The sequence below is a fragment of the Crinia signifera genome, chromosome 2 (genome assembly GCF_055691185.1).
Source record: "Crinia signifera chromosome 2, ASM5569118v1, whole genome shotgun sequence".
NCBI lineage: Eukaryota > Metazoa > Chordata > Amphibia > Anura > Myobatrachidae > Crinia > Crinia signifera.
In genome coordinates this window covers 9,324,840-9,337,906 of record NC_139218.1, presented here as the reverse complement: position 1 = coordinate 9,337,906, position 13,067 = coordinate 9,324,840, and the positions used below count along the sequence as shown (strand labels likewise).

The 13,067-nt window shown below is 46.5% G+C and overlaps 1 protein-coding gene across 6 annotated transcripts in view; it reads left to right on the top strand.

Moving 5' to 3' along the window:
• ZBTB20 (zinc finger and BTB domain containing 20) overlaps window positions 1–13,067 on the top strand; it is a 759,091-nt gene that overhangs the window by 381,090 nt on the left and 364,934 nt on the right. The window lies entirely within an intron of this gene.

Genomic DNA, 13,067 nt, shown 5'->3' with positions numbered 1-13,067 from the left:
ACAGAAGATGATATACATAGACACACACATGCGTCTGAATGCGGCTCGCCATTGCAGGCAGATCCTCCGAATTTAGGTCAGCCAAAAATGTTTAAGCTTTATCATTAAGAGGAGAGCAGAATGACTTCAAAGCACCATACATTTATTATTCTCCGTGCAGGCAGTGTCCAGCCGCAGCGGCTATGAAATCAATACATATCAAGTGATCCGTACTCACAGCGGCTTATTGCACGGAATATAGTTATCGGGGAAGGTGGCGAAGGCTTCGGCAATCAATATTTTCACAGCAGATTATTTTTATTTGGTGTATTTAGAAGTCTCCAATAACAAAGGACGTCTCAATATTTCTTCCTGTGTTCAGGTGATTAAATAGTTCCAGGGTTACGTTATTTCTGAGGAGTCGTGTCCGCCGCAGCACCGCCTGCATTCAGTAGAGTTTACGCGTGTTTTCGGGAAGAGATGAATCCATGAGCACATACAGACGTGTCCACATACAGGCCCTTATTCTGATCGGTGCGGCCGGATCCGAATATGCGGCCAGCACCGTGCGTCCTAAACCCCGCCTTCCATACGGATCGCCAACTTGGTCCGTACGCGGTAAGAAGCTGTCCGAACGGACCGCACGTGTATTTCTCATGAATACGCCTCCTCCATCTCAGGGAACCTCCCCCATCATTCGATGGTCGCAGACCATCGAATGCAGGACCGAGTGGCCAGGCAGCTCCCGCAACCTCAGACCACACGGGCATTTCTCCGTGCAAAAACAGGGATCTGGGCGGGCAGCTGACATCCGGCAATGTCATATGTCCGCCCCCTACACGTGCGTCACGGCCGCATTACCATACGTACGCCCAGCGTTTGCATGGGAACGCCCATGAAACGCGGGGTGTAAACATATGGTAATGAGCCCAAACAGCCCTTCACACCCCTCTCCACCCCCTGTTCGTAGTGTACACATTTCATGCGGAATGTGGCCGTGCGTCCCGCTCGCACATGCGCAGAGACGCCTCTGCACATGCGCAGACACAAAACATCGGCGGCACGAACGCAAGCGGATATTACCGCACCAACCAGAATAAGGGCCACAGCTATCATCCATGACATACAAAACTCGTTATGCGGAATACGTGAGCTCCGTGTGACTCTGTAGTGCCGGGTTAGTCTTTGTTTTGCAACCTTTTTGTCAAATATCATTCTACTTACAACACTGTATATGACGCACAAGCAGCTTCTACTGACTAAAATGATATGCAGCATGTCTACATTCAGTATGTGACCGAGGCTGTATTTGAAATGGAATTTTACCCCCCATTCTAGTTATAATCAGGGCACTCTAATGATGGTTAAAAGGACGGAGCTGTTGCCGAGGGCTACCAAATGGTAACAAAATACTGTAGAAGAATTACATAATGTCATTATTTCCTGTCTACCAGTTTTGCTAATTATCACCTAGATTCCCTCTTATAGGTAATTATTCTGATTATGAAGTTAACACAGATTCTTTTTGAGTCTATTGATAGATTGAATTATTTTATTTCATCTCCAATGCTGTCATACCTCATTTCTGTGTATTATACCACCCTAAGCCTGGATGTTCAGCATTAGCATAATATCATAATCAGAAGACCAGTATTAGCCTATTACTAGAAGCTGCAACAGCACAGAATGGTCACTGATATGATGGGTGTGCATTACGTTTCTGGGTGTGGTTGATGCCTGGGTGAGCATAGTCCTGTTAGAGAAGGAGATGGGGTCCATCTGCTTGATACTCCAGGAAAATCTAGACCCGAGCATGGAGTCTGCATGCTTGGTGCCCAAATGCTGAGTCTCTTATGCTTCTTATGCCGCAACTCCAGTGGTGCAATTAAGGGGGTACAGAGTGGTACGGCGTACCTTTAAATATGTTGCCAGTACGCCGTACCACCCTACATCCCCTGCTGCACTTCCCCCACCCCTCCGCCACCTCCACCACTGTAAGACTAGAAGAGTGGAGTGGAGCGCAGCGCCGCAGGCTTCTCTCACCCCTCCGCCACCTCCACCACTACCACTGAGAGACTAGAAGAGTGGAGTGGAGCGCAGCGCCGCAGGCTTCCCTCACCCCTCCGCCACCTCCACCACTGCCACTGAGAGACTAGAAGAGTGGAGTGGAGCGCAGCGCCGCAGGCTTCCCTCACCCCTCCAGCATCTCTTGTCCATTTCAAATACGGCTCCTGAGCCAATCAGAGCTCGCGTACAAGCAGCCACAGTTATTGGCTGCCTGGCCATGATCTCCGATTGGTTCATGAGTCGGCACCATATTTGAAATGGCTGAGAGCCACCAGAGGGGTATGGGAAGCCTGGGGTTGGGGCCTGGAATCACTGCCAATGGGACCTGCACATGACAGTGCTGCTGTGTGGGGAGAGGAACATGAGCCGGCTTGGTTGGAGGGAGCCCCCTGGGCAACGAGCATGTAAACCCCCCTTGCGCAACAAGCATGTAAACTCTTCTTATGCCCTGGGCAATAAGCGTGTAATCCCCCTCTTGGGCAACAAGCGTGGAACCCCCATGGCAACAAGCATGTAATCCTCCCATGGCAACAAACATGAAATCCCCCCTGTGCCAACAAGTACAAAACTCCTGGCATCAAGCACGTAGCTCCTGGCTCCTGGCAATTAGCATGTAGGTAAGCGGCAAATGAGAGACATAATATGAAATAATATGACATAATATGAAATCTGCAATACGGTGTGTGACATAATATGTAATGGGCATTATGGCATGTGGTATAATAAGTAATGGGCATTACGGTGTGGGGTGTATTGTGAAGGGTGCATTATGGTATGCAACATTATACCGAATACAGTAATGCCCATTACACATTATGTCCCACACCATAATGCCCACTTCACATTATGCCCCACACCATACGCCCGGCCCCCGCCCTTCTCCGCCCCCCCCCCCCCCCCTTGCGCCGTCATAAGTGCATGCACCCGGCGAACCGAAAGTTTGCCCTGGGTTCATGCACCCTATGTCTGCACAAACGCGCCTGCGCAGACGCGTAACATCGGTCCACCATGCGAATGCACGGAGGACCGAAGGAACTTCAATAACCCCTATGTGTAATGAGGATTATGGCGTGTGGTATAATATGTAAGATTCATTACGGTGTGGGGCATAATGTTGCCATGCCCCTATTGTCATTTAACCACTCATCTAGTTTCACTTCCCACTTTTGACACGCGCGCCACTAGGAAATAATTTTTACTTGCACCACAGAAAGTGAAAGCAATTTTTGCAGGGACACATCTGTTACGGTGTCACAGTGACAGCTGCCGGTATGATCTCCATGAATTGCCGGTGCTACGGTCAGTAGGATGCGCGCAGATAGTGAATGGAACGGACATTGATGAATACAGCTTTGCCTGTGTGAACGCACTTTGTAAGCACCAAAATTACCAACAGAATGACAAAGCGCCCGTCCCAAAATAGCAACCGATAAGGCAATAAGTGCTGGCGGCGCGTACAGGCGAGGAGTTCACTGAGCTGCCATATCAATTAAGGGATGAAAACGGAACCTGCATTTTAAGAAGAATTTACTTTCTATTACCTTTAAATATATTTTCCATTTTATTCCTTTGGAGCTTATGGAGTAATCCCATTCACTGCTGAGTGCAGGGCACCGTTGTAATCTGTTTACAGCTAAGACATAAATGGACTGCATATGGTAGGTATAAAGGGCAGACAAATATATGAAAACGCCATTAGCGAGGTAGGAGGTACCGTGGTGCTACAGAATGCAGTGGCAGCACTGATCCCTCTACGTATGTATCACCCACACGTGCAGTAGTCACGCTGGGATGGGCCATTCTCGCCTACTTTTGTAAACTAGTATCAGGGAGATTGTAGTTGGTAATAGAGTTTTGCACAGTGCCCGGTTGAGAGGGCGTGTCTAGTTTCATGTATGGGCGTGTCTAGTTCCATGTTTGGGCGTGTCTAGTTCCATATATATGGGCGTGTCTAGTTCCATATATGGGCGTGTCTAGTTCCATGTATGGGCGTGTCTAGTTTCACGTATGGGCGTGCCTAGTTCCATGTATGGGCGTGTCTAGTTCCATATATGGGCATGCCTAGGCTTAAATACCTCTTGTGAAATATAAATAACATTATTAACTATAAATTTTAGTTAATGTAGCAAGTACTGTATGGATAATAACATTCCTGCCGGCAATATTGTATTTATATGTTTGCAACCATTTGCTGTGATAACTCTGCATAATATACATGATGATAAAAGTGATGCCTCTGCAATAAATTCCAAATGCAGTTCAACCTACTTCTGAAGAAGCCTGTCATAGAGTCTGTGATGGTGACACCTAGAGGCGCGGACGTGTACTGCTACATCTGAGAGGCGCGTCATACAATGGCTTACACCCAAATGTAGATGAGCCCCAAAGCAGTCAGTAAGGTCTACCGTACTTGTTGTTGTAGAGAAGACACTGATACATGGGGTGTGGTACGGGACTCTGACAGTCGGGATCCCGACAGTCATTATCCCGACGTCGGGATCCCGACTGCCCAGAGTCAGACAGCATGGCGAGCGCAAAAAAGCCCCTCGTGGGCTCGCCATGCTAAGCGAGCCACCTATTCTATTCTCCCTCTATGTGGGTCGTGGACCCCCACGAGGGAAAATAGCGGGTGGCCGTCGGGCACCTGGCTGTCGGCATTTTGACAGTCGGGATCCCGACGTCGGTTAAACGACTGTCGGGATCCCGACTGTCGGGAACCCGTCCGGCACCGATCCATGTCAGGGATTGTCCATGTATTGTGGTTTACACGTGGTTCCATATAAGTGACAGCGAGAAACCTTCTATAAAATGCATGTAGCCATAGGGATCATTGTGAATATAACCAATGCAAGGAAATGGTGCTGATGATTCCAATTCAATGTATCTCTGATTTCTCTTTTTCCCCCCAAAAAATAGCTGCAAATGCGGGTACGGTGAATCCGGGAAATTGCTGGGGGAGTCAGGGAGATCGCTGCTATTTCCGGGAGTCCCCTGCGGAAGGGGGGAAACTAAGCGATGGGTGTCAGCAGTGAGTGTCGCCCGGGTATTGTGGGCTGAGGAGCTTTGCAGAAGTCTGTTCCTTTACCTGTGACGGTTACTGGATCTCGGCCAGAGAAGAAACGCGGTTGGCACAGGCAGTTGGGCTCATGTGCCGTTGGGCTCCTGATGCACCAGTTTGTTACGCTGCAGGTTATTTTGGTGCCAGCGTTTAGGTGCCTGTATATTTACCTTCCCTGGAGATCAGTGTTATAGGAATGGATTTGGAGGAGGATTTGGGAGTTTGAGATTGGGGTTTAGAGTTGTGGTTAGATCCCAACAAACTGTGACCACCAATATGTAATCCATCCAGCGAGAGCGCCTGTTCTGTCTGCTGTGCTGCTAGTGTGGGAATTATGCACATAAAGACAATGGGGTAATTCAGAGGTGATCGCTGTTGTGTCTTCGATTATCGAATGACTGCGTATGTGTACGGATCATAGCGCACATGCGCAAGCCAAAATAGCGACAGTAATAGTGAAAATATCTGATCGCAGCCCCCTGGGCAGGAATCCGGCATTTGTGGGCGGTAACTGGACGTTTTCTGGGAATGTGCCTAGGTGTTATCAGGGAGGGTCTGTGACATCAGCGCTGTCCTCCATCAGTCTCTCTCTGTCACAGTCAGAGTTACACACAGCCTGGAGAAGTCATTCGATGGGGAGTGAGTTGTGTATGGATTTAAAGATGGCAACCTAGTAGGAGTGGGCGTGGCCATTCAGGAAGGTGGGCAGGATGTGGGTGTGGCTCCATGATAATATCATTATGGCCTCACCCCCCAGACTGTGGGGAAAATCAGGCACTGTACACCGAGGGGCGGGACTATGATGACCTGCTTCAGCACCAGTCACATCATTGGGTAACCCTTGGACCAAACACTTGTACCCTGTTATGGGCGGCCGAGGGGGCGGGTTACGGCGGGCCTCTGGGGAAAGATGGGAGGACCACCCGATTTCTTTCTTCTTCACACTTATCGTTGTTAAAGATACTGAAAGTCACATTATGAGACTGATTAATATGGCACATTATACTGTATATAACCCAGCGACCACTCAGTAGATGCGCAGTTGTGTACACTTCCCTCCTGGGAACCCGACCCATGGGTCACACGCTTAATTGGGATACCGTCGTGCATCGCAATATGCATACTCAAAGCCATACCTCCCAACTTCTTGGCTGCTGGAATAGGGACACTCGCGCGGCGAAGCCCGGAAAGGGGACGGGCCTATGCAAATGAGGCAGCGGCTTATGCAAATTAGCCGCGACCCCATTTTCGGCCGCGAATATACGCTGTGCACATGCGCACAGCGTCTATTCAATCAGCTTGGGGGGCTCCCAACTGCCACCCCCCACAGCGGGACAATGCCGGCCGCGGGTGGGACAGGACCCGAAAATCGGGACTGTCCCGCTGAAATCGTGACACTTGGGAGGTATGCTCAAAGCAGGGCCGTCCGGAACTGATATTTAGGGGTAACTTTTCTGAAATGGGAGTTCTATTGAAGATGAGCTGTTGCCCATAGCAACCAATAATAACAATCCCCCCCTCCCCAAATCATAGAAATGATTCAAGTAGGCTGCAAGGAACAGTGCAGAGCATCGCAGCGCTTCCTGGTCACTTGCAAAGCATCACAGCGCTTCCTGGTCACTTGCAGAGCATCGCAGCACTTCCTGGTCATTTGCAGAGCATCGCAGCGCTTCCTAGTCACTTGCAGAGCATCGCAGCGCTTCCTAGTCACTTGCAGAGCATCGCAGCGCTTCCTGGTCACTTGCAGAGCATCGCAGCGCTTCCTGGTCACTTGCAGAGCCCGTGAGGTCACCAAGCAGTTGCATTCTCCCAGCTGCTGAAACCAAACAGCTGTCAGGGGGTCACTCGGGGACAGACTCTCCTGGTAATCCCACATCTAGGGTCACTGTGCGCTATCTTTGGCCTGGTGTAATACTGTATTTATCCTGCCTACCTAACGTTATATATTTATTTATTTATTAACAGTTTCTTATATAGCGCACACAAATTACGCAGCGCTTTACAGAGCATAGTTATAATCAAAAAACATAACAAATTACAGTACAAGACGGTTTAGGACAAGTACATGGTTAATATGGATAGTTGCATCAGGGGACAGGACACTGAAGCAATTATCAGGGTGGCAGAGGTTTATATATTCTAAGAAAGGCACATAAGGAGAGAGGGCCCTGCTCGTAAGAGCTTACATTCTAAAGGGGAGGGTTAGACTGACAAGGGTGACACAGAAGGGAATGAAGTGGGCATAAACAGTAGGTTAGGATGAGAGATGGTCGGGTTTTATGCAGGAGGGTGGGAAGGGGTCAGCTTAGTCTTTGATATTTTAAGTTTAAAATAGCGCTGGGTCATCCAAGAGTAGACAGCAGAGAGACAGTTGGAGATATGAGTGAGGATGGAAGGAGAGCGATCAGGAGAGGAGAGGTAGATTTCAGTGTTATCAGCATAGAGGTGAGTGAGGATAGAGGGAGAGAGATCAGGAGAGGAGAGGTAGATTTCAGTGTTATCAGCATAGAGGTGAGTGAGGATAGAGGGAGAGAGATCAGGAGAGGAGAGGTAGATTACAGTGTTATCAGCATAGAGGTGAGTGAGGATAGAGGGAGAGAGATCAGGAGAGGAGAGGTAGATTTCAGTATTATCAGCATAGAGGTGAGTGAGGATAGAGGGAGAGAGATCAGGAGAGGAGAGGTAGATTACAGTGTTATCAGCATAGAGGTGAGTGAGGACAGAGGGAGAGAGATCAGGAGAGGAGCGGTAGATTACAGTGTTATCAGCATAGAGGTGAGTGAGGATAGAGGGAGAGAGATCAGGAGAGGAGAGGTAGATTTCAGTATTATCAGCATAGATGTGATAGTGGAAGTCGAGTGAGCACATAAGCTCACCCAGAGAGGACATGTAGAGCTAGAGAAGAAGAGGACCAAGAATAAAATGTCGGGGGACACATGGAAGAGCAGGAGAGGTGAGGTCATTAGAGGTACAGCTGGTCATTTTCAAAACAGACAGTGCAAGAATAAGCTTTAACAGTGATAGTAAAAGTTGTTTGCAGATGTAAAATGATGATATTATGGTTGAATTGCCAGATTAAGCAGCCAGGAGTAGTATGTTGTGTGAATGAATTTAACTCACTCAAAGCAGACTTTGGTTTTCTCAGTTGTTGTTTTGTCCTTCAGTTTCACTTCGGTGTAACGCTGGGATAACGCTGTAGTTATGAATCAGTTTTCCCACTTTAATAATGGCCCACTTCAATCTAGGCCCACAGATAAACTCTGGCCACAGCCGTATGCAATGACTACTGAAGTACTCTGCTGTATATATGCTGTAGTCATCTGCTGTGGGCTGGACACAAGCCGCGCTGCAATATAATCCCACAGCACAAATGTATTCATTTATTACCAGTTATTATATAGCGCACACATATTCCGCAGCGCTGTACAGAGATTATTATTACCAGTTATTTATATAGCGCACATATATTCCGCAGCGCTGCAGAGACTATTATTACCAGTTATTATATAGCACAAACATATTCCGCAGCGCTGAACAGAGAATATTATTACCAGTTATTATATAGCGCACACATATTCCGCATCGCTGTACAGAGAATATTATTACCGGTTATTATATAGTGCACACATATTCCACAGCGCTGTACAGAGAATATTATTACCAGTTATTTATATAGCGCACACATATTCACAGCGCTGTACAGAGAATATTATTACCAGTTATTATATAGCGCACACATATTCCGCAGCGCTGTACAGAGAATATTATTACCAGTTATTATATAGCGCACACATATTCCACAGCGATGTACGGAGAGTATTAGTACGTTATTTATATAGCACACACATATTCCACAGCGCTGTACAGAGAATATTATTACCAGTTATTTATATAGCACACACATATTCCGTAGCGCTGTACAGAGAATATTATTACCAGTTATTTATATAGTGCACACATATTCCACAGCGCTGTACAGAGAATATTATTACCAGTTATTTATATAGCACACATATTCCGCAGCGCTGTACAGAGACTATTACCAGTTATTATATAGCGCACACATATTCTGCAGTGCTGTACAGAGACTATTATTACCAGTTATTATTTAGCGCAAACATATTCCGCAGCGCTGTACAGAGAATATTATTACCAGTTATTTATATAGTGCACACATATTCCGCAGCGCTGTACAGAGAATATTATTACCAGTTATTATATAGTGCACACATATTCCACAGCGCTGTACAGAGACTATTATTACCAGTTATTATATAGCACAAACATATTCCGCAGCGCTGTACAGAGAATATTATTACCGGTTATTATATAGCTCACACATATTCCACAGCGCTGTACAGAGAATATTTTTACCAGTTATTTATATAGCGCACATATATTCCACAGCGCTGTACAGAGAATATTATTACCAGTTATTATATAGTGCACACATATTCCACAGCGCTGTACAGAGACTATTATTACCAGTTATTATATAGCGCACACATATTCCGCAGCGCTGTACAGAGATTATTATTACCAGTTATTTATATAGCGCACATATATTCCGCAGCGCTGCACAGAGACTATTATTACCAGTTATTATATAGCACAAACATATTCCGCAGCGCTGAACAGAGAATATTATTACCAGTTATTATATGGCGGACACATATTCCGCAGTGCTGTACAGAGAATATTATTACCAGTTATTATATAGCGCACACATATTCCGCAGCGCTGTACAGAGATTATTATTACCAGTTATTATATAGCGCACACATATTCCGCAGCGCTGTACAGAGACTATTATTACCAGTTATTATATAGCGCACAAATATTCCGCAGCGCTGTACAGAGATTATTATTACCAGTTATTATATAGCGCACACATATTCCGTAGCGCTGTACAGAGACTATTATTACCAGTTATTATATAGCGCACACATATTCCACAGTGCTGTACAGAGAATATTATTACCAGTTATTATATAGAGCACACATATTCCACAGCGCTGTACAGAGAATATTATTACCAGTTATTTATATAGCGCACACATATTCCGCAGCGCCTGTACAGAGAATAATATTACCAGTTATTATATAGCGCACACATATTCTGCAGCGCTGTACAGAGAATATTATTACCAGTTATTATATAGCGCACACATATTCTGCAGTGCTGTACAGGGAATATTATCACCAGTTATTTATATAGCGCACACATATTCTGCAGTGCTGTACAGAGAATATTATCACCAGTTATTTATATAACGCACACATATTCTGCAGCGCTGTACAGAGAATATTATTACCAGTTATTATATAGCGCACACATATTCCGCAGCGCTGTACAGAGAATATTATTACCAGTTATTATATAGCGCACACATATTCCGCAGCGCTGTACAGAGACTATTATTACCAGTTATTATATAGCGCACACATATTCCGCAGCGCTGTACAGAGAATATTATTACCAGTTATTATATAGCACACACATATTCCACAGCGCTGTACAGAAACTATTATTACCAGTTATTATATAGCGCACACATATTCTGCATCGCTGTACAGAGACTATTATTACCAGTTATTATATAGCGCACACATATTCCGCAGCGCTGTACAGAGATTATTATTACCAGTTATTATACAGTGCACACATATTCCATAGCGCTGTACAGAGATTATTATTACCGGTTATTTATATAGCGCACACATATTCCGCAGCGCTGTACAGAGAATATTTGAACATTCACATCAGTCCCTGCCCCAGTGGAGCTTACAATCTATATTCCCTACCACATGTACATGCACACACAGACATTCTAGGGTTAATTTTTGTTGGGAGCCAATTAACCTACCAGTATATATATTTGGAATGTCGGAAAACCGGATTACCCCGGAGGAAACCCACACAAGCACGGGGAGAATATACAAACTCCACACAGTTAGTACATACAGTAACAGAGAGTACCTTACTGCTTAGCTATTGGACAAGCGGTGCCATAGTTATACAGCGCAGGTCTGTCCAATTACAGTATTGATCCCTCCCATTACCATAAGCATGGCTTACCATAAGCCTTTAACCCGGGACACTCAGGTTCTGGGTTGATTAATACCTGTGTAATTTAGAAGTGTCCGCCTTTTAAAGGGACAGTAATAGTGTAAGCCTGTGGTTAAAGCACCTCTACCCATAGGAATCGTAATGTTCTATTTTTGGCCCAAGTACGTCTAAAACGCATTGAGACACATGTAACAGACAGGCGTGGGTGCAAAGCCTCGCGGACCGGCTCATGTTCAGGTGGATTAAATGCGCGTCTAACATGGGTCTCCAAAAAGGTGTATTTGTTATGGAAACGGGTCTAATTCAGATCACAGACAGGCAAGGCTCCGTCCCAGAATACTCTGTCTTTAGTACATAGCTTGGAACAGCAGTCTTTAAAGGACAGGTCCTTATGCATGTGTATGGACAGAACACAGCCAGCGTGAGATAGAAGGGGTTCTAGCACCCAAGGCTGCAGTGCAGCAGCTCTGTCCCAGGTGAAGGCTGGAATAGCAGGGAGACAAAGCAACTATTACTGTGAGGAGAGGAGATATGACACCAGTGGACTTGTAAAGGTTAGCATGTGTAAGTAAGGCAGCTGTCACCCTGACTGTGATGTCATTGCCTGTGATGATGCAGGGCGTCCCTTCTAATTCCTGGGTGGCTGCGTCACTTGGTAGCAGTAGCAGTTCATTAGCCTACAACACCGGAACTGCTATATTATTGTAGCAGAAACATGAACTAGGTCCATAGATCCAAACTAGATCCAAACTTGGGCAGGATAGACATCTACTAAAACAACAGATTATGACCGGCACAGAATGGCGGCTTAATCCAGGCTGTTAGGTGCTAATGGCCTCCTCTGGCGCACACAATCAGCTGATCGCGGAGCGCTCACCACTGGTTACACCTATAACAACAGTTTATGGTAATCATGGCATCAAAATGCACAGCGCATGAACATCAAATAGAACCTGGGGATTATTATTGGGGTGCAGCGTCCGGTCTCACGTGGCTCCTCCCACGGGTTCTGACGGTAATACTGTATGCTGAGCTTGCAGAGTTTGTCTGGGCATGTACCTGGGTTACACCCGGTGGCGGTTTTTACCTATGGGCTGCAGCCCCCTCCCCCAGGTCAAATCCGCCACTGTCTCTGCCTAAAGTGAAGCCAGATGTGGTCTGTGAGACTGCTCTGGCTTCACTGTGACTGGCAGTGACTTCCTATTGGAAGTCTGACCTGTCAGTCACTCAAGGCAGTCCCATCGGGAGGTGTTCCCTCCCTCCGGGATGCTTCTCTCTGCGCAAATGCTCGGCAGCCCCCAAAACAGGTTCTACGCAGTATTGCGGACCATACTGCACATGCGCCGGAACCCAGGAACCCCATCAAGCCTCCGGAGGCTGCTGCAAAGGCAGCCCATGGAGGCTTGGGCCAGCGCATGCGCAGTATGTATGATGTTACAGCATGTGCTGTCCCCCTTCCCGGGACGGTTTGCGGTGGCTGGGGACGAGGACGGATGTGGCAGTGGAGGGAGGGGGAGCCCCCCTCCTTTATAATGGTAAGAGCCACCCCTGGTTACACCAGACCGTCTCCCCCATTTTTAGACACGTTCTCTCTTATATTTACTGAATTTTGAACATGTGAATAAAAGCGCTGCGGAATATGTGTGCGCTATATAAGAAGTTAATAAATAAATAAAAGTGACTGACAATAGAAATAGAAAGTAGCTGAGACTGCGCGGCGCAATTGTTCCGAGCCCCGAGCACTAATACATGCAGATACAGTTACCCTGCACATGACACGGCTGAAACCTGTAACTATCTCAGCAGCTTTAAATAGTCCATAATTGTTACTATTGAGAAGCGTGACGCGCGTCGCGCCCCTCCGGAGTCAGGTAAAATAACAAAGCGCGGCCA